Below are 22363 nucleotides of genomic sequence, written 5' to 3' on the forward strand. Positions count from 1 at the left end.
TTATTTCAGGACCCAGCAGTCCAGGCAACTGCTCAGCTGTTTCCTGTAATGGGAGGACAGTGACAGCCAGGAAACACAGACCCTAACTAGGCATTCTGCCCAGAAGGTCGCAGGCGAGGGCTGTAAGTACCCTGGGCTGCTGGAATTGCATCACGGAACAGAGTGCCCCTTCTCCACACCACGTGAGAGGCATGGGCAGTGATAGGGAAATGAACAGAATTGGGTACAAATCGAGACCTCCAATTAATTAAGTATGCAAAATTATTTAGCATAATTGCATTGTGGCCAGTTGCCACGAAAAGGGGGAAGGCGGTGTAAGGTGTGAAAATGAACACAGTGGTTCACGCTTCTTTAGATGTAGCTTAATGCAACAGAATGGCATCTCTTTGTGGAACTCCTTTAAAATGGCTGAGAAGTACCTGCCTGGCTACGCACTCTAAGGAGTAGCTGCCAAGAGAAACAGAGTTTGATTTTCTACAATGACTGTTCTAATGAAGTAAGTTCAGGGGATGGAGAGATAGCCCAGTAGTTAAGGGCCCTTGTTGCTCTCGCAGAAGACCCAGGTTCTGTTCCCAGCTTCTAACCATCTACAAATCCAGTTCCAGGGACTTGAATGCCTTCTTCTGACCTCTGCAGGCACCAGGCAGGAATGTGCTGCACAGACATACATACAGGCAAAACACTCATGTGTGTAAAATAAAATAAATAATTCTTAAAAAAATTCTAATTAAGTAACTTAGGATTTATGTGATATCTACTTCCCTTCAAAGGTTAACTATTAAACACACAAAGTCAAATATTCTCCTAGGACATGCTACAGGAGGGCCCGGCTTTAGGGGAGACCTACAAGGGCTGTTCAGAGGGCTTGCAGAACTGACCCTCACCCCAAAGGTCCCTCCCCAAGTAGGGTTCCATTAGCACAGGACTATGTCCCCTGCTCTCCAGGCCTGCAGGAATCTGCCTGCTTTCCGGGTAACATATGAAGGAACAGAAGTCCCTCCCTCCATAGTTCTCCCACTTCCACAAATGCCCCCATCACAGAGCAAGCCCTGGCTTCCGGAACACTGGTGACCTACTCCACGCCTAAGACCAGTAGGATTGCTGGAAAATGGCCCTTGAGGACAGCAAGTCTGTGCAAACAAACGGGGTCCCAGTCTGGATAAGGCTAGGAAGCTTCCAGAGTAAAAATAAAACGGTTCAAGGTCCTCTTTTTTCCCCCTCCTAGGAGTCAAAACTGCAAAGCCCAGGGGACGCTGCATTTCATTTCCACAGACCTCCCCCATTACAGAAAAGAGAGCTTGTTGAGACAGTCATCCTGCCATAGGGAGCACCTGTAGGGCTGTCCAGCCCCAGGCTATACCTCCTAGGACAATGAACCCACCACTCAACCTCCCAGCTCCTCACTCTGGCTTACAGGTACTGGGAAAGGGAGCTGGGCAGGTGACATAAGTCACCCTTGCTGGTTATTATTGTGTTCTTTAAGGTATCCTTTATTTTGACTGGCTGCAGAAAGCTGAAATTGGAAGTGGTTAGGTTAGACCTCTTGGGATCTTGGGGGAAGAGTTGCCTGTGGTTTTCTCTTGAATTTAGTGACATCAGATTCCCAGGAGCCGAGTCTGTGATCCAAGGCTCTGTTCTGCCTATGGGGTCTCCAGTTCTGAGACTTCCTTTCTGCTTTTTCTCCCTGGTTAGCTTATATCTGTCACCACAGAGTTTAAGACCCTCTGGCCCAGGGAACTGGCTCCAAATACATTGGTCTAACGTCAATATAGCCATAGAAAGGTTATAGAAAAGACACCTTGCTTTCTGGTTTCATTTCTTGGGCACGATGACCACCAGAAAGCATATTTATCTGGCATTCTTATTCCTGCAGAAGAATGTCCTGATCTAAATGTGTCCTCCAAAAGCTGGCACTGGGAGGCGGGGCCTGATAGGAGGAGGGCAGGAGGTCACAGTGTTCCCCCTTTATAAAGAGATCAATACAGATCAGAAAAAGACTTAGCTCTGAGAGGTCAGTCAACTTAGGAAACAGAAGAAGGCACCCACTGGATGTATCCCCTGGATCTCACATACCCCATCCTCCAAACTTTAAAGTTAAATGAACTCTAATTGTTTATACAGAACCCAGCCTGGAGCATTCTGTCACAGCAGCACAGCAAGCGTTAGGGTGGAGTTTCTGCACTAGAATTCTGAAGAGCTTATTGCTAGAATTCATTCTTCCTTCTCCTCCTCCCTCCCCATCCTCCTTTTCCTCTCCTCCTTCTTCACCACCCTCCTCCCATGTGTGGGGGTTACAGGTTTGTGCCACCAAGCCCAGCTGCTTGTTTTAAATAAATACGAGGCTTTATATTTTCTTATATACATTCCTCAGCATTTGACTGAAAAACACCCTGTTCCACCAGCAGCCTGAAGGCTATTCTTTAAGGTTTAGTGGCCTGTGAAAATTGTCTCGTAGAATCCTGAGACCCTGAGGTGAGGGCACTGGGGGAAGGATTAAAGGGAGAACAAGATGCTGGCCAAGCCACCTCAGTTCTACTCAGCTATCCAGGCTCAGAACGGCCACCAGGGAGGAACAGCGTGTTGTGGACAGGAGGAGAGATCTGGAGCCAGATCATTGCTTCTTAGGAGCTATGTGACCTTAGGCAACTTATTCAACTTCTCTGTAAACTTCACTTCCTTATTCTCTTCTCTAAAACGTGAGCATGGTGCTTCCACTTACCCCCTTGTGTTTCCTCGAGGGTTAAGTAAGTCAGCAATGTTGAAACTCTTGGAATAATGCATATGGTAAGTAGTATATGGATTGCATCTATTATTAAAAAAAATTTAAGATGTTTGAAGAACCTTCTCACTAAAACTAAGTTTGACAAACATTCAGGCTTTTGGTAGCTATGAGGGATGGTGGATGGATCATGGGTTCTAGCACCCAGATGCTCAAGTCTCTAATACAAGGCACAGTATTTACATATAATCCACATATCCTCTCCCATGTACCCAGACTCAAATCTACATTACTTAACATGCCAAACACAATATAAATATGGTAATGAATAGTTGCTATAGTATTTTATATAGGAAACAGCAAGAAAAATATCTGCACATGTTCAGTACAGAGATAATCTATTTGTTTGCTTGGTTTTTTGAGACAAGGCCTCAAGCAGGTCAATCAAGCTAGTGTTCACATTCAAGCTCAAGTTTAGCTTATATACAGCTGACAATGTCCTTTAGTTCCTGACCCTCTTCCCGCTACTCCCAAGTACTGGGGTTATAGGCATGAGTCACCAGGGTTACCCCAGATACAGATCTTTAAAAAATATTTTTGAGTCTTAGTTGGCTCCACAGATGCAAATCCCATAGATACTGAGGAAGGGGTTGGGGGCTGATCGTATTTTACACAGCCTTTTCATAAAAGGCCAGACATGTTGCCTCATGGGCCATGTCTTATCTGTGACAATCAGAACCACCACAGACACATAGAAAGGACTGCCCACAACTGTTTCAGTAAAACTTCACCATAAGAAGCTGGCATTGGGCTGGGTTTGGGGGCCACAGACTGCCAACGCCTGGACCAAAATGAGTCCTCTATTTGACAGGTGAGGAAACAAGGCTGGCAAGGTTAGTTGACAACACCAGAAGCCAGGCTGCTGGCTGCCCTAAACAACATCCCAGGCAAGCAAAGAAACATCACAGACAGGGTATAGACACCCCATTACTGTCACCATGTCATGCTGCTGAAGGGACACCCCAAGAAAAAGGGCTGCAGAGGCACCGCTTTTTCCCACTGATGCCCCAGGAACCCTGAAAGCGAAGCATGGAGCCGTACACATCCAGATGGGTCCCTGCAGCTCTGCAGACAGCCCAGGCTCAGCCACAGGGAAGCCTCTCAAGAGACAGCTCTGATCTGTAGGCAGCCTTGCAGGGAAATGCTCTGTCCTGTGTGGGGCCAGATGCTACATCTGAGAGAACCAGAGAAGTGTCAGATAAAATGAAAAGCATCACACACAGGACTGGGTGTGCTGGTAGAATGAGAAATGCCCCCAATGTCTCGGGCATTTGAACACTTAGTTCCCCAGTTAGTGGCACTGTTTGGGAATTTTATGGTGACCCAGAACTTCTGAAGGAAGTCACTGGGGGCAGGCCTTTAGATTTTGAAAGTTTTGCCTACTTCCAACTTCCAGTTCACTTTCTCTGCATGTGGCTAGGAATGTGACTATCTAGTCCCCATGCTGGTCACATACTGCCATGCTCCCCACCATGATAGATTCTCCCTCTAAAACTGTAAGCCAAAATAATCTCTCTCTCTCTCTCTTTTTCTCTCTGTAAGTTGGTTTTGGTCATGGTATTTTATCATAGCACCGGGAAAGTAACTAATATAATGGGGCAGGGCCAACTTTTACAGAATAAATAAAATGAAGTATTTATTAACTATCACTGAGTTCAAACCATACAGACCAATCTTTTTTGTTTTTGTTTTTGTTCTCACATGCCTTTAATCCCAGCACTTTAGAGGCCAGAGGCAGGCAGATCTCTGTGAGTTCAAAGTCAGCCTGGTCTACAGAGCTAGTTCCAGGACAGGTTCCATAGCTACTGAGAAACCCTGTCTCGTAAAACAAAACAAAACAAAAAAGAATGCAAAAGACCAATCTTTATACACATTTCTTTTTCGTCCCTTCACAAAAGACAACAAGCAGGAAGTGAATTTAGACTTCCGTGAAGACCTCTGAAGAGGAAGGGTGAGACCAACTGTATGGTTAAACCATGGCCTCCAAGTCTTCAAAGCCCCCATCTGCCCCCTTGAATATGGACTCATGACCAAATAGCACAAGATGGCACACTCAGCCAGTGTTTGGACTGGGCCATAAGCCACTGGCAGCCACTCTTTCATTTCTTGGTACATTCACCTTTGGAACCCACCTGCCATGTTGTGAAGAAGCCCAAGTAAGTATCCAGTGAAGAAGGCACAATGAGATGAGCCAGAGTGTCACACATGCCAGGCAAGCACGCTGCCATTGAGGTATACTCTCAGAGGTTATAGTATAGTTATAGTATAGCTCACACACCAGGCAAGCACGCTGCCATTGAGGTATACTCTCAGAGGTTATAGTATAGTTATAGTATAGCTCACACACCAGGCAAGCACTCTGCCACTGAGGTACACTCTCAGAGGTTATAGTATAGTTATAGTATAGCTCACACACCAGGCAAGCACGCTGCCACTGAGGTACACTCTCAGTTATAGTATAGTTATAGTATAGCTCACACACCAGGCAAGCACTCTGCCACTGAGGTACACTCTCAGTGGTTATATTATAATTATATTATAGCTCACGCACACCGGACAAGTACTCTACCACTGTGCTACACTCTCAGTGGTTATAGTACAGCTCATATACACTAGACAAGCACTCTGCCATGGAGCTACACTCTCAGAGGTTATATTATAGTTATATTACAGGTCACACACACTAGACAAGCACTCTACCACAGAGCTACACCCTCAGTGCTTGTTTATATTATAGCTCTGGCTGGCCAGGAACTATGCAGCCAAAGCCAGCCTTGAGTTCCTGATCCTCCTGAAACCACCTTCTCTTTTTTCCCAAGTGCCAAGATTACAGGCTTGTACCACCCTTCAATTTTAGTTTCTCTTTGATGCATATCTAAACAAATATGAGGCATGAAATATCTTACCTGTTCCTATATAGTCAACTAAAATCGCCCTGTTCTGCCAGCTCTATGAGTGTATTTCACAGGAAGGGCTCACTGGATGGAACTGGACTAATTATATTCCTTCCCAATTCATCTGTTGGAGGCCTGACTCCCAATGTGACTGCACCAGGAGAAGGGGGCTTTAGAGAGCTAATGAAGGTCAAGGGAGGCCAAAGGCATAAGGCCCAAACTCAACAGAGCTGTGTCCTCATAAAAACAGACACAGGAGCTGCTTCCTTCCGTGTGTGTGTGTGTGTGTGTGTGATGTGTGTATGTGTGTGTGTGCACGCGTGTACAGAATAAGGTCACATGTGAGCAACAAGAAGGTGGCACCAGCACCAAGAAGCAGGAAGACCAGAAACCAAACTTCTCAGCACCTCCATGCCCCTGATGCTAGGACAATGAGGAACACCCCACATACACACACACACACACACACACACACACACCCCTCCCACAGTTCCACCGCTCTGCATGGTCAGCAGGACAGACAGCTGAGGACAGACGGGGTAAGTTCTTGGGAGACAAACAGTATTCAGAAACAGAGAGCCAGGTCCATACTGAAGCTTCCAGAAGTGCAGAGACCTGAAGAGCTAGAAGCCTGGGGTCTGCTGCCTCTGCAGAAGAGCAACCAGTGCAGGCCCTCACTGAGATCAGAACAGCTTCCAGCTGGCTAATGGCTCCTGAGATGGGGCTGGGTCTGCCTTTCCTTTGTCCTATATTCCCTTCCCTACTTCATTCCCAACTGAGCTCACCCACTCCCGCCCACTCAAGCCCCGGAGACTTCCATAGGGCCACATGCCAAGAGACCGTGTTGTGTTTATCTGAAAGGTGGCCCCCTCGTCTACTGCTCAGCTAGGAAGTCATTGAGCTTGTTACTTACTTTATGACAAAATACTGGGCATGAACAGTGTGAGGAAAGAAAGGCTCATTTTGTTCCCTCTTCCAGGAGTGACTGGCATTCCGTCATGGCAGGAGGACTGTGTTGGAGCAGAGTGAAGACAGGATGGTACCAGGCAAAGGAACAGCACTCCAAGACACCCCCAGGGAGCATTTCTTCTAGCCAGCCTCACCTTCCACTTCTCTCTGCCTCCAGCGGTCTCTGTGCATTGTGGATCCATCAGGAGATTAAACATGCATGAGGTCAGAGCCCCATGATCTAATGGGCTCGGAGACGGGCCTGACAGAAACACTCATGGCTGCCTGTCATTAGCCACCCAGGCGTCTCCCAAGCCAGGCGCATCCACAATCAGGACTCTTCATCACATCACCTGTCCCTCCACGTCACAGGGCCTCTGCAAACTGAGCCTATGTGAGGAGCCACAGGGCTTTGTTTTCTGAGCAGAAAAGAGTAAAGGCCTGGGGCTGAAGAGCCTGAGACGCCACAGCCACGGTCCTAAGCTAGAGGGGCCAGGTCCTAACGCAAGGGGCAGTCACAGGTCCCCAGGCAAGGCCCTGTGTGATCCACCCGTAGCCTTCCCAGGCCTGGTGAATCATCTCTCAAGAACCTCACAGACCTAGTAGTTTGTATCTTAATCCCAGTAGTCAAGGGGCTGAGACAGAAGGCCAGCCTGGGCTATGTATTGAGACCCTGCCACAAAACAAAACAAACACAAAATCTGTCTCTGGGCCTAGAGAGATGGCTCAACAGTTGAGAGCACTTACCGCTCTTGCAGAAGACCTGGATTCAGGTCCTAGGACACATACAGTGGTTCATAATCAAACGGAACTCAGTTCCAGGGCATCTGACCCTCTCCTGACCTCCATGGGCACTAAGCATGCACGAGATACACATATACACACACAAAACACTCATACACAAATAAATAAACAAGTCTAAAAATATCTCACTGCTTTTTGCATCGGATTTTTGGCTTCTAGGACCATTTGAACAAATCTGGGCAGAGGTGGCTTTGGCTACCACCAAGGCTGGATGAAGCCCAAGCTAGGAAAATAGATCTTTCCCCAAGATTATTCTGACAAGGAGGGTGGGGTGGGAATCGCCCTATCTAGAAGCTAAACCTGGAAACAGCCTGTCCCGGGCCACATTAGAAGCAGTACAATGTCTAGACAGAGGGAGCTGACTAAGGCTCGTGTCTGTACTGCTCACATCATACCCAGAGCGCTCTCCTGTCCTGGCTTCCATTTCAGGAGCTGGAGGGGTAGGGATGAACAGGGTAGGGGAGTCTGGATAGATACTGAGCATCCAATCAAGAGAGACCTTGAAGAACAATGCTTACCTTGAGGGAAAGCCTAGACGTTCCAGCAGACTCAGAAGCCTGGAAAATGGGCTCTGAGATCCTAGCCAGGGGATGGGAGGCACATTGAGGCCCTTAGGCCACAGGGCATAAAGCAGCATGCCTCCTGTCCTGAGAAGTATCCAGATATCCAGGTATCCACCTGCTGAATGCCAAACCCCTCAGGCCACGCCCAACTTGAAGAACCAGGATTACATCAAAGTACCAGGCTCTTTCATCTCCAGGATTGAAAGGAGGGTGGGGCAGGGACCCTTGGATAGTGAGACTACCCACAATGTTAGGAGGGAGGATTTGGGGACACATGACAAGGACCCCATCTTCAGTGAGGTCCAGATCCCGGGTCCACCCTGCTACTCCTGAAGCTGTTTTCCACCTATTCTAGTGCTTTCGGTAAATCCGAATTGGTGGGCTCTTTGTCTCAGCCTGGGAGATGACCCTGTTTCTGGGCACGATTGACAGGATGACTCAGTGCATGACCTTCGCTAGGTTACCGGGTCATTCTTAAAGAGCCCTGCGTGAGTCGTGCCAGCCTTCCAGGCCCCCCACAAGGAGTCCCATCCCTGGGAGCGGTGACAACAGAAGGGAGGGCATAGGGGTCTGTCGCCTCCACCCAAATGTCCTAATACCAGAATCAGAGAAGCAATGAGGTCACAGCAGGCCACCAGGAACTGGGCACTTTGAAAAGCACTTTTCTCATATCTATTACGGATCCATTAAGCAAGCCTGTCTCCAGCGCGGTGAGCAAAGTCAGCCTCCTCCAGGGATATGCTCCGTGCTGGCCTGCCAGACAGAGGTTGACAGCTACGTTCTCTTCTGCTCTGATGGCCCTCCTCCCATCTATGTCCTTGGAACTTCAGACAGCCACTTCCTTACTTGGTCCTCTGCTGCTGCCTACATGGGGCTAAGGGCAGGAAACCAGAGTGGGTAAGAACGCGGCTCTCAAGCTGATGCCCAGTCAGCTTACCAAGGCTCCAACAGCCCCAGCTGACCGTGTGCTTCTGTGGATGCCTGCACCCTCCTCATAGGACCTGAGAAGTTTGATGTGGTGTGGTGTTAGCTCTGCTGCTGAAAGAATGCATCTCCTCCCAGGGAATGAGAGGCTGTCCCCCTCAGCCAGCCAGCCCAGGTGGACCTGGAGCTGCAGCCTTAGGGACAGTAAATGCAAAAAAAAAAAAAAAAAAAAAAAAAAAAAAAAAAAAAAAAAGACGACTCAGGGACCCTTCTTTCTTTCTCCATGCCAGTCCACTGTGGGCAACTCTAAATAATGAATGGATAGACATGGAACCTCAAAGTAAGAAGGTACAGGCACCCGAGACGTAATTTCATCTAAGTCTTGGAGTCACCAAGAAGAAAACACATAGACGGGAGTGACTTGCTCACTCAGACTACCAGTGACAAATTTTCCCAGAACAACGCAGGTGGCCTCAGAATAACCACTTAGTCCCTGTGTGTGAGGTAAAGCTGACCTGAAATTTGCTCTGCTACTTCCTAGCCATGCAACCTAAGGCAAACCCTCTCTGCGCCCTCATTGTTTCGCGCATAAAATCTAGGTTTGGAAGGCTACTCAGTATCTACAAAGCACCCACTATGCGCTTGTACACTAGCAATCCAACAAGTGCTCGGTTTTTTAACAAGTGCTCACTGGGCTTTCCAAGGGCTTCAGAACAAACCCGTCCCTCTTCTGGGCTACCCAGAAACTCTTACTGGTACCGGCCTAGCCTCTTGTAAGAACTAATATGAGGTAGACTCACTGGTCCACGCGCTCAGGGGACAGACCATATGTGCGTGTCCGTGTCCGGGGGCACGCTGAGGCTTGAAGTGACAGAAAGTCAAGGCACACAGTGCTGGAGATAGCAGTCCAGAACCACGGGTCAGGACAGTTGGCTTCTCTTGAAGGCTTTCTCCTTGGGTTTGCATGTCCTCCTCTGGTAGCCCCTCAAGCCGTTACCTCACCTGGTGGCCCTTCAATCTGTTACTTCTGCTCTAATCTACTTGGGCCTTGTTTTGGGGGTACAGGGCATAAAACCCAGGACACTGTTTATCTCTATCTGAAGCCTATGAGTTCTTTTTCTGTTTTCCTTCCCAGATAAGGTATTGCTATGTAGCCCAGTAATCCTCCTGCACCAGACTCTTCAATGCTAGGATTACATGTGTGCACCTCTGCACCCAGCCCAAGTACCCTTCTTACACAGATGCCAATTGTGCTACATAAGGAAGTAGCCCAATGCCCTCTATAAAGACCCTGACTCCCAGAGAGGCCATGGGATTAACGATTCCAGCAAGACTTTCAGAGAACCCAGTCCACTCTGAGCAACATGACCAGTAATCCTTGGTCTCTTCCAAGCGGGGGACCCACAGAGCCTTTTCCAGGCACTATTCTGACCACAGGGACTCTTTTAGGGTTGCCAATTTCATCCCATCCTTCCTACAGCCTGGCCAGTGCCAGATGATGGCTAACCTGAACTAAATGCTGCCAGGTAAGAGCCTTAGCATAAAACGATTCAGGAGAACCAGTGGCATGTGGGCAAAATGACATTCGCAGGAAGGAGCAGGGTACCTGGGTGTGCTTCCAGAATCTCTGACCCTCACCACTTGCTGTCAGCACAGCAAGGAGTCTAGCAGAAACTGGCAGAGCTGACCCACCCTGGCCAAGCTCAGCACAGGAGGGGCCGAGGCTCTCCACAGCCGACATGAGCCAGTGGACATGTAAGCCACAGAGATGCTAGTTACCTGCATGGCAAGGAGGAAGAACTGAATGTTTCTGCTTATAGGAGAGCCTGGGTCCTGTAGCCAGGCACAACAAATAACACATGTGCCCTAAATAAATCACACTGTGAACACCGCCCTGTTGGGTACAGGTGAGGATGAGAATTCAGCACCAGGCCGCTGTCTCAATCTCATGGCTCAAACTCACTCCTAAGGGATTCCCTATAATGGGATCACAGAGGCAGCATCCACCTCGCCCCACACACATTCCTTCTGAAGAACTTCTGAGTTCTGTGGCCACCATTATAGTCAGGCATGCCCACGTCTCTGCCCCCAGCAGTCTCCGTCACAGAAGTTAGTTTCATTCTGTGAAACACAGACCCAAGTGCCCAGTGCTGAGCCTGGCACACAATAGACAGTTACTGAACCCAGCCCTGTGTGTGTGGCTCCTAAGCCACTTCACAAGCAAAAGCATGTTCTAGGCATCCAAGAAAGGCATCTCTCATGACTGTCTGAGAAGCATTGTGCCAAAGTAGCTCAGAGCATCTATATCAAGCCAGCCATAGTGGCTCATACCTATAATCCCAGTACCTGAAAGGCTGAGACAGGAGGATCACAAGTTTGGATACAAGACACTATGGACTACATAGAGAGTTTAGGGTGAACCTGAGCTATATATCTAGACCCTGTTTCAGAAACCAGGAATAAAATCAAACAAAAAATAAAATAAAAAAAAAAAAACCTAATGTATCACAGACCGCGCCTGTGCAGCCGGCTCTGCTCAATGTCTGTCCTTAAAATCAATTAAGACAGAGACTGGCTGGACTCTCGGTCTTTGCTCGGCTAACAGAGGCCCTTCCAACAGAAATAAGATGGTGAAAGGACTGTGGCTTCAGGGACTCTAGACAGAAGTGGCCAATGGCGGTGGAAGCTTCCCATAGTTGGAATACGGCTTCACAGGCGGGCTAAGTGTTGCTCGGACCTGCATTCCCAAGCAGATCAAAGGCCAGCCAGCTGACCCCAGGGGTCTCCTTAAGTTTGAAACTGTATCTTTGGGCATAGGGAAGGACATGGTAAAATGTGGTCTGGAGAGGAAACAACCATGGGAATCCTTGCATGCCCTAAACAGCAGCCTAGAAAGACAACACATTGTAAGGATTTGGTATGAGCAAGCTGCGTGAGGGAAGGCTCCGGGTTTTGTAGACATATGGGACTCATCTACAAATATGTTACTTTTTTCTTTTTTCCCTGCAGTACGGGGGATTGAACCCGGGACCTCACACATGTCACGCACAGACCTTTCCTAATACCTAAGCTGAAGTAGGGACCGTTCTCCACACCACGCATGTGCCTCCACCCCCGTGCAGCTGTCTTCAAGGCCTCTAGGTTCTCTAGGTCCTGCTCAGGGCCTTCTGCCCGCCTTTCCTCCCCTTGGCTCACTCATCATCCACACTGCCCTGGGCTGGAAGCCGGGTTTGGACTCTGAGAGGAGATTTAAATTAACAATGGAAGAAGAACCCCAGTACTTCTCTAGGTCCTTAGAGCCTCCAACCCACAATGTGGAGGATCTTGCCCCAAAACTGTGAGCTAATTTCTTCTCTGAGCCCTCAGGATAAAATAACAGAGGGACTTCCAAAGCTGTAACAGGCCTGAAGCTTCCAACTGCCCGGAGGTATTTTTCTTCCAACTTCAAACCAGAACAGCCAGTACCACCCATGCGGGGGGAGGGACTGATATCTAGCCTATGCTTTCTCCAGGCAGGCAAATTTCTCGGTGCCTACCAGAGGCAGGGCTCTCTGTTTCCAGTCCCAGAGGAGGCATTATAAGGGCTGGAGCCCTGGGGTTCTGAACCCAGGTAGCTATCCTTCAGCCACAGTCCCGCCAGAGCACACCCCCACATCTCAGCTGGGGCAGGGCTTCCCTTGTATTCCGTGAGCCAGGCTGTTCTTAGAAAGGCTGCCGCTGCATCTTCTGCAGCATCTCCCGGCACTCCATAGCTGGAAGGCTTCCAGGGGTATTCCACTGTGGTACGGAAAGTGCCTAAGTCAGTACTGGGGTGCCCCCTTAACACCTGTGCAGAGATGTCTTCTCTGGCTGACCTCTGATCCCAGACACAGGCCACGACCCTGCAGAGACTCATGGGAGACCAACACCTCCTGTGTGTAGTTTTGGGTCTTGAAGGTCCAAACAAGAGAAGGCTGGGCTGGCCCCAACAGCAGTACAGTGACGGATGAACGAAACGGGGATCTCCGCTGTGCTCTGTTATTAGCTTACATTCTACTCTCCTGGTTTGTACGGCTCTTTAGCAGCTTCTGTGTGTCCCCATCTTACCTCAAGCTCACCACCTGCTCCTGAAAGCAGTTGCCCTTCTCAAGGGTCTGGGACAGGGCTCCGCTCTCTGTGGATGTTAGAAGACAGAAGGGCCTCTCACCTAACTCACTCTAAGGCATCCAGCTGAAGCTGCAGCCGGATTCTGCCAGCTGGGCCTCCAGCATGACACAGCATCCCTGCCTGACTTCCCTAAGGAGCCAGCAGCCCTGTGTGACAAAGGATTCTCTGACAATGGGAGGAAGAGGTCTGCTCTATTGTCTACAGCAGCCCTGCCAGGGTCCAGGTCCCCCCCCCCCCCCCCCCCCGTATCCTCAGAGATAACCACCTCACTCTCAGCACAGTGGCTCCTGCTTCCCCTTCTTCATCCAGTATTGCACCAGCTGGGATTCGGATCCAAAGCCGGCGACACTGAACTTGTCACTGGCCTCTATTCCCTCACACTACCTCAGCAGACCTATTCCAACACATACATGGGCTGCCATTCACAGTCAGTTAGTGTGGCCAGAAGCCAGGGTGTGTGTGTGTGTGTGTGTGTGTGTGTGTAGCGTTCTCCTTAAATGCAAACAATAACCACAGGCCATGCTCCCCAAATCTGCTTAACATGTACACTGGCTGGTTTTATGTCAACTTGGCAGAAGCTGGAATCATCTGGGGAAAGGGAACCTCAATGGAGAAGTCCACACCAGAGCAGCTTGTGGTTCATTAGCTTGGTTGACAACTGATGTGGGAGGGCCCAGCTCATTTTTGGGTAGAACCATCCCTGGACTTGTGGTCCTGGGTACTATAAAAAAAAGCAAGCCAAGAGGAGCAAGCCAGTAGGCAGAACCCTCCACAGCCTCTGTACCAGTTCCTACCTCCAGGATTCAACCTTGAGTTCTTGCCTTGGCTGCCTTCAGTGGACTGTGACGCGCAGAAGTGAAAGGGTAATAACCCTTTCCTGCCCAAGCTGCTTTTGGTCCTAGTTATTTATCCCAGCAACAGAAACCTAAGACAACATGCGGCCCTCGACTCATCCCCAGTGCCCAGCCTGGTTGCAGATCTCCTCCCTATGACACACACACTGTGGCTCCGGGAGCCCGAAGACCACTCTGTGAAAGCCCCCTTTCCCATCCTGGAGGCGCATCGGTCACACAGCAGGTCCCCAACCCAGCTGAGTCCTTGAGTTCACAGTCCTTCCCAGGCAGAGTCAGTTGCTCCAGCCTCCACCCCTTTGTGCCTGCTGTTCATTACCACAGAAGGCCCTTTTCTGGTCTCCACTGGCTAGTTCCTTTCTTTCCTTAATAGTCAATGTTTGAGCCGTCTCCTTCAGGAAGTCCTCCCGGATGGCAGGTGATGACGTCATCATGCACTTGAAAAGTTGTAGGGAAAAGTGACAATTTGTTTTTCTCCTGCTACATCTGAGTTAGGGCCCTCTGCCTGTCCTCCGCTGGAGCCCACATCTAACACAGGGCCAGGCCTGGAAACAAAGCCCAGTGGCAACGAAGGAGGCTGTGCCAACGGTGCCAACCACAGGGTGGTCAACCAAGCCTCTTTGGTCCACCCCACCCCATGCACACAGTTTCCTTGTATCCACTTCTGGGTCATTATCCAATCGGAAGCCCCTCACACCCAATACTTAGACCTACTCCCAAATACACCTCTTTCATTAAACCATCCCAAACTGGTCCTACTCTATCATTGCTATGGAAACTGCCTCCCATCTTTTATCTACGTCACAATCCTTCTCTGGAGTTAGTGAGCTGGGGGGTTCAGCTCCCTGGCTGGTCATGACCAATACAAAGCCCAAATCTCTGAAGGGTTCCAGGTCTCCATTCATAAAACAGTGACAGTGTCACATGGTAAAGCATCCTTAGCACTGTGCACTGAGGGGGTGGACCCTGGAGATTCAGGGTCCATGTGCCTCATTTGGGAATTGGGCATGTCACTAAAAAGGGAGACTTGGTCATCTCACCTATAAAATGGGCTGGGGAGATGAAGCCAACCTTACAAGCAGAAATGAAAAGTCTACATGGGTGACTGATGTAATACACATAAAGCCAGGTAAAGCCCCACCCCCATCCTCTTCTGCCCCACTGCCCCTTTGTCCTTGCTTAATTCAGTTAAAGAGCTTGGGAAATGCAAGGCCATAGTAGCATTCAGCATCTAGGCCCATGCCATAGGGCCAGGAAGCAGCACACCAAATAAGAACACGACAAGGCCCCCAGTCCTCAAAAACCTTCAATTGTTCTTGGATGCTAAGACAAAATCCAAGGCAACAAAGGCCAGCCCTGAAGGAGAGCAGTCTCCGGCCAAGTGGACGTCAAAGGAAAGAGAGGAGACAAAGTGTGCAGACTGAAAAGTAAGGAGCCACTTTTTTGTTTTGGTTTTGGCAAATATCTGGTGTAAAAAGAAATTGGGTCAGTTGTAGTGGCATATACCTAAACCAGTAGGAAATGCTGAAGAGGTGGAGGCAGGAGGATCATGAGAAAGAAACTGGATAAGGCATGAAAAGACCAAAGTTTCTTGTCCCACTCTGCCAAGAGCTCCTTGTGACCCTGAGCAAACCATTTTTTCTTTTGAGGCCCTGAGGTCTCTGCATGGAGACCAGGCAGTTTGCTTCTCCATCCAGTTTGCCTGACACCGGGGTGGGTCTGTTCTCACCCTGTTCTGAACCACAGCTCGTCTCAGGCTACAGACTGCAGCTAACACGTGATCAGGTAAGTTCTACAGAAACACCACTGTGGGAGACTTCTCAGAGACTATAATTTGCCTGTCTGTTTGTATGTCTTCCCGTCTCTTGAGAAACAAGATTCTGCATCCCAACCACCCACCTCCAGCTTCCACCATTATGATCAGTTTCTACTACCTTAGAGTTGGGGTAGGAGCAATGAAATCAGAGGATGACAGAGACCACACAAGTTAACTTGGGACTAGATAAAATCAGCCTCATACTAATATGTACACCGACCTTGTAAGCCCTGCAGGACCTCATGCTAACATCACAGACTAACATACTAACATCACAGACCTCCCTCATACTAACATTACATACTAACACACCAATATCACAGACAGACCTCATACTAACATACCAACATCACACACCTCATACTAACATCACAGATCTCATATTAACATCACATACTAACATACTATCATCACAGACCTCATACTAACATCACATACCAACATACTAACATCACAGACCTCATACTAACATACTAATATCACAGACCTCAGACTAACATCTACACAGACCTTGTAAGCCCTGCAGAGTCTCAATCTAACATCACATACAAGCATACCAACATCCTGGGCCTCATACCAACATCCCAACATCCCAGATCTCATACTAACGTCTGCACAGACCCTGTAAGCCCTGCAGGGCCTGGTGAGACCTTGACAAAAACCACAGCTTCTCTCTGAGTCACAGAGCTGGGGGTAGGGCAGAAAGAGCATACTCACGGTGCCTTGGGTTCAGCAGAACCTGCTGGTTGGCGTCAGGGTAAGTCTCCATCGGCTGCCTATCTTTGGCTGGACATAGCTCTAGGGCAGCGGTTCTCAGCCTTCCTGAAGCTGCGAGCCTTTAATACAGTTCTGCATGTAGTGGTGACCCCAACCTTAAAATTATTTTGTTGCTACTTTGTAACTGGACTCTTGCTGCTGTTATGAACTGCAATGTAGATACCCATGGGGCCAACCCTATAAAAGGTCACGACCCACAGGTTGAGAAACACTGCCCTAGACCCACCTAGAAGATTCCAAACAGCCTGCAGTTCAGGTAACAGAGACATGATGACCTTTCCCACCACCCCTTCCCACTACCTTTGCTCTAAGACACTGAGCACCAGTGTGGACCTAGCAACCGACATGCGTGAAACTGACTGAGTACCTTCGTAGGGCTCCGTTTCTGCGGTGCATCTTAACTAGTCCTGCTGTAGTGTCTCTGTGTGCCCAAAACAACACGGACTGTGTAGCCTACGTGGGTCCATCACAAGCACTTGAGAAACTAAAGCACCCATATCTAACACAACAGCTGGAACACAGTTTCAGACTCTAGAGCAGTGGTTCTCAACCTTCCTAACACCGCTGCGATCCTCATCAACAGTTCCTCATGTTGAGGTGACCCCACCCCAACCTTAAAATCACTTTCACTGTTACTTCACAACTGTAACTTTGCTACTGTAATGGGTCATAATATAAATATCTGTGTTTTCTGATGATCTTAGGCAACCCCCGTGAAAACGTTATTCAAACCCTCAGAAGGGGCCGTGACCCACAGGTTGAGAATCACTGCTCCACACATAGTAGGGACCAGGTGTTAATTTCTCTTGCATGTTCTTCAAGAGACACAAGCTTGGAGGTGCCCAGGACACATTTTTGAGAAGATAGATGGTTCAGATAATTTGTTGGCCAGGTTGTCAACCTGAAATTCCCTCCAAGGTCATGTCTGAGACCCTTCATTTTTGCATGAACATTGAGGCCCTCGCACAGACAGGGAGGGATTGCTTTGCTCTTTCCTAGATTTGACCATCCCTAGAGAGGGAGGAAGACAGGGAGACAGGGGAGTCGATGACTAACCTGATGGACTGAAAGTGGCAAAGAATAAATCTCAGCATCACTTGGAGCCTGAAGCAGGAATGTTGCTGTGAGTTTGAGATTGACCACCCTGGGCTATACTAACCCTAGGCCAGCCTTCTCAAAACAACCACCACCACCAACAAAAACCTATGCAAACCAACACATCTTGGACTCACCAAGGACTGGATGAATACACCTGTAGGCACAAGGGCATGTTCTGTTCACACTATGTGCTTACTATATGCTGACATATAACAGGTATGTCACGGCTGGCATGTACTCATCAACATCAAATTATTAGATGAATGGTAAAGGCCTGTGGTTTATAGTATCCGTTTTCATTATTCATTGCCATTTATTTTGACTAAATCCAAGCACAGGTGGTATACCCCTTTAATCTTAGCACTCTGGAGGCAGGAGGGTCTCTATGAGTTCAGGACCAGCCTGGTCTACACAGGGAGGCCAGTCAAGGCAATACAGTGAGACCCTGCCTCGAAACAACAACAACAAAGTGTTTTGACAAAGACTAAGTACCAATATATTAACCCCTTTTCCAGGCCATTTCCTGAGGTGCCAAGAACCCACCCTCAAAAAAATGCTCACTATTTAAATAAAAAGCTGTGGGTACTAGGTACATACCTGTTAATCATGAATTTGGGAGGTGGTGGTAGGTCAGGCAACATTGGGGAGACCCTCTTTGTTTATTTTATTTGGTTTTTCGAGACAGGGTTTCACTGTAGCTTTGGAGCCTATCTTGGAACTAGCTCTTGTAGATCAAGCTGGCCTCGAACTCACAGAGATCTGCCTGCCTCTGCTTCCCGAGTACTGGGAGGTGCCACCACCGCCCAGCGGGAAGCCTCTTTCTTAAACAACAATAAACAGCTATGGGTTACAAAGAGAAATCACAAGAGGAGGAAAGCTGCCTTTTACCTACTGAGAGGCGGTAGGCAAGTGACATCACTTCTTGAGCCTTGGCGTCCTCCTTTGTACAGCAGGATTGGTCCTGCCCTACCTCACAGGGTCCTCTTAGTAGTATGTAATGACATGCAGGGGAGAGCTGTTCTGTAAACTCATACACACATGTTCTTACTCTAGAGATCTACTCGCCTCAATGGCACTATACCCAGAACTGACAAATTATTGCCTCTGAGCGGAGCGGTCCTCCCCAGGACAGGACACACAGCTGAGTCTACTGCTATGTCAGTGGAGTCCTATTTCACACACTCAGAGGACTTTCCTCGGCAGAGCGTCCTGACACTATCTCGTGTCTGTTGGGGGCAATCTGCTCCTGTATACTTGGGTTGTTTGAAAATCCTGGCGATTTCCTTGCGTGGCCCAGGGCTGCTGGGAGTAGAGATTCCAGAGGTTTGGGCCCAGGTCCTACGCTGAGCAAGAGGAACCCGGCAGGACAGCCCATTGCTCCTCCCTGTGCTCTGCCTCGCCTTCTTCTGAGCAGAGGCGGTGCTTAAGCTGTGTCACTTTCGACCTGGGGAGGCTCCCAACACCCGAGCCTGCAGTTTCTGAGGTGTCCAGGCGGTGCAGGGGCCCCTAGCCAGAGGAGGATAATCTCAGAGCTTCAAAAATGACAGCCGGGCGGGCGGGGCAGACAGTAGCGTGTAACCCCACAAGCCTGTGGGCAGAGGCAGACAGGGCCTAGGCTGTGGCTACTTTGGTCCTTAACTAAAGAACTGGGAGCTAAGAGGGGTGGCTGAACGAGTGGATTCTCTCCAGGATAGGGGAAGACAGCTGAGGGAATGTACAGGCGCGAGTACCACGAGTAGCCTCGGTACTAGGGTCAAGGATCCTGAGTCCCAGCTCCGGGGTATGGGGTGGGAGGCAAGCCAGAGTTTGGGTGGATCCTCCCAGCCAGTCACTGGACCAGGAGAATGAGGAAAAACGTAGAGAGAGGGCCACAAAGGGCTGGGGACTCCCGCGCGCATCCGGAGAGCCCAAGCCACCTTAAGGTCTTCCCCGGCGCCAGCGGAAGAATTCCTTAGTAACGCAAGCGTGGACACATACAAGACAGAGAGTCCAACTAACACCATTTGGGGATGGCTGGGCCAATCCCTCGAAGCATCCACCCCACGCTGTTCTCCACTATGCCGCCCCCTTTAAGACCAAGCTGTGTGTACACACAGAGTCAGGCAAGGGAGGCTAAGCCTCCCTCCTGGTGCGGAGACGCAGGGCACAGACACCGACCCCTCCCCTCTACATGCCGCGCCCCCTTCTCAGCTCACACGCCCCCTGGCCCCTACCCCGAGAACTCTGCAAAACCAGAGCCAAGAAGGCGGAGTGAAGGGCTTGAATCCTGAATTGTCTTTTAATGCCAATAAATAACCAGCTACGACTCCCGGTCCTGGGGACGCCTCCTCCGGTGGCATCCAGGAAGCGGCGCGCGGCCCTCCGGGTCCCCTAGATATCGGTCTCAGCCAAGCCACCGCCCCCCATCTTCCCCTAAAACCTGTGCCTGTGACCGTCACCTGCTAAGCCTCCCTCATCAGCCCACTCCACAGCCCTCGGGTTACTCGCCAGCAAGAATCGGCTTTTTGGAGCCTGTCAGATCTGCAGGGCGTTTCTGTCCCCCAGACCCCATTACTCCGAGGCCACAGGAATGCTAATTCTTAAAACCAACAGAATCGCCACAGCGGCGAGAACGGCCAAAGCTGCCACTGCAATGCATCTACCAAGGCTGCCTCCACTGCTCCCAGCCGCCGCGCCCTCCGAGGCCCGTGGGCTCACCGGAGACGAAAGGAGGGGTCTGTTGCCTGTCTAGACGAGAGCCATCCACAGATATCGCCGAGCCCGGCGGGGACAGCCGCGACCACAGACACAATCCGTCAGCCCAGCGGGGAAGGGCAGCGTGGACACACACACACACACACACACACACACACACACACACACACACACACACACACACACGGGTTCCCTCCCGCAGCCCCGAATGCTGCAGCCGCGCCCGCAGCCGCCTCCCGAGTCGCGCTCCGACCTCGGCGCAGAGCACGGTCGGAACAGCTGCAAGTTTGCCTGGCGCTGGAGCAACTGCTCGATGCAGCAAACGAGGCTCCAAAACAAAAGGGAGAGGAATCTCTCTCGCGGGCTTCCTCCCGGCGGGTCGGAACCCGGCGCACTTGACATCGGCTACACCGCGCAGCTCCAACGTGAGTGGGGCTCCAGACGCGCGTCCCCAGCCCCAGGAACCCTTCTGGGCTTCGGAGGTCCGGTGTCACGGTCCCTACTGCGCGGGGAGCGGGGCCCACTACAGGACAAACCCTGGGAAGGGACGAAATCGGAGAGTGCGATGCCCCCTAGACCCAGAAGAGGGGACGGTGGAAGGGTGCGGACACCGGTCTGGCTAACGCACTGGAAGGGGGAAGGGGGAGAATTGTTCGGAGCAGTTTTCCCGGATATATCTATAATCAAGAGCACGTCATGTAGCCCTCCTCTCGGGTCCCCGAATCCACCCGCAAGCCGAGGTGACTAAAAGAGGAGGGCGGACAAGGGATGCTCACCTCGGGGTTCCTCCGGCCGCCGCGCTGAGCCCGCGTCGGGGGTGGGGGAAGGGGGCAGGGAAGGGGAAGGGAGGGACCAGGCTCCAGAGAGCCGACTCCTGCTGGGAGTTCGGCGCGTCCCAGCCGTGAGGGGATCCGGCACCTCAGCGGACCGACCCAGTCGAGAAGGGAGGGAGGGAGGGAGGGGAGGCAGGGAGGGAGGGGCAGGCAGAGGGAGGGAGTAGAGGAAGGAAAAAAATGATCCTTGTACTGACACAGGGAAAGAGAATGTAGGAGAGTGACGTCCAGGCCCCGCCTCCCCCTCCGGCCACGTGCAAAGACTTGAAAGGAAAGAGGGAGGCGGCAAGCCTGCTGGGTAATGTAGTTCGCCTTTCTTTCCTGGGATGGCGGGCCCTGGAGAGCTGGGAACCGAGGGAACGCTGGGGATGCCTCCTGAAATGCATGGACAGACCAGAGTTTTTACACTGACATAGCCCTCCAACGACCTCTTGCGCTAGCGGGGCACTCTATGGTGGGGGACAGAACTGAGGATGAAGGCACCGTCCGGCTTGCAGAGAAACACTTTATCTTAAAATCAGGCAGGCTGTAAGAATGAGGACTTCCGCGCTTAAAGTGTAAAGTCTGTCCTAATGGCAGATAAAAGAAAATGTAGTGTACGCACTGGGAGAGATGTTGTGGGGGGAGACAAGTGGCGTTATTAACGCGGCATTAAGTGCCACCGTAGGTTATTGAGATTCATGTTATAATTAACGTTTATGCATCGCTGTGGCAGGGGCGGGATGCTGTAATTAGATATGCACTTTGCGACCAATTAATTTTCCATTGGCCATGCTAAAAAGCTGGGACATCGCGTAGCTGGAAGAATTCCATGCAGTGGATAATGCGGTCATCACTTGATCAGATCACCACTCTTTTGGTTAAAACTGAGGTTAGCGCAGAGGCCTCCAGGACGAATATAAGATGCTTTATGTCTCACCAAGCGATGGAGTCGGGTGCCTATTGGAGGTGATGGAACGGACCTGTTACAGAAATTCTTTGAGCGATTAATTTGTAAAACATCCAATGAGCATATCCGGGCATGCAGGGACCAGGAAGCTCCTCAGTCTGTGCCCTCCAGGAGCTCGAACGTGTGGGAGGGCCACAGTCTGTGGAAGAACAGGGGATAAGTGAACACTTAGTACAGGGACAAACACAAAGCACCGTGTTACCTCTGGAGGAGCAGCCAATCAGAATACGTGTGGAAAGGCTTCCTGAGGGATGGTATTTGCATGAAGAGTTAATAAGATTTTTAAC

General features: G+C 50.2%; 1 protein-coding gene across 5 annotated transcripts in view; it reads right to left on the reverse strand.

Moving 5' to 3' along the window:
- Nucleotides 1-21347, reverse strand: part of Ctif (cap binding complex dependent translation initiation factor) — a 255117-nt gene extending 233770 nt beyond the window's left edge. For 3 of the 5 annotated variants that reach the window (XM_038330211.1, XM_038330212.1, XM_038330210.1), the window contains exon 1: nucleotides 21071-21221. The gene's annotated coding sequence lies outside the window, so the exon portion shown is untranslated. Of the gene's footprint in view, nucleotides 1-21070; nucleotides 21222-21324 lie in introns of those variants that run through there. The other 2 variants (XM_038330213.1, XM_038330214.1) reach the window with 2 other exon arrangements.
- Between the last annotated feature and the right edge of the window lie 1016 nt (nucleotides 21348-22363).

Source organism: Arvicola amphibius, chromosome 5 (assembly GCF_903992535.2).
Source record: "Arvicola amphibius chromosome 5, mArvAmp1.2, whole genome shotgun sequence".
Classification (NCBI taxonomy): domain Eukaryota; kingdom Metazoa; phylum Chordata; class Mammalia; order Rodentia; family Cricetidae; genus Arvicola; species Arvicola amphibius.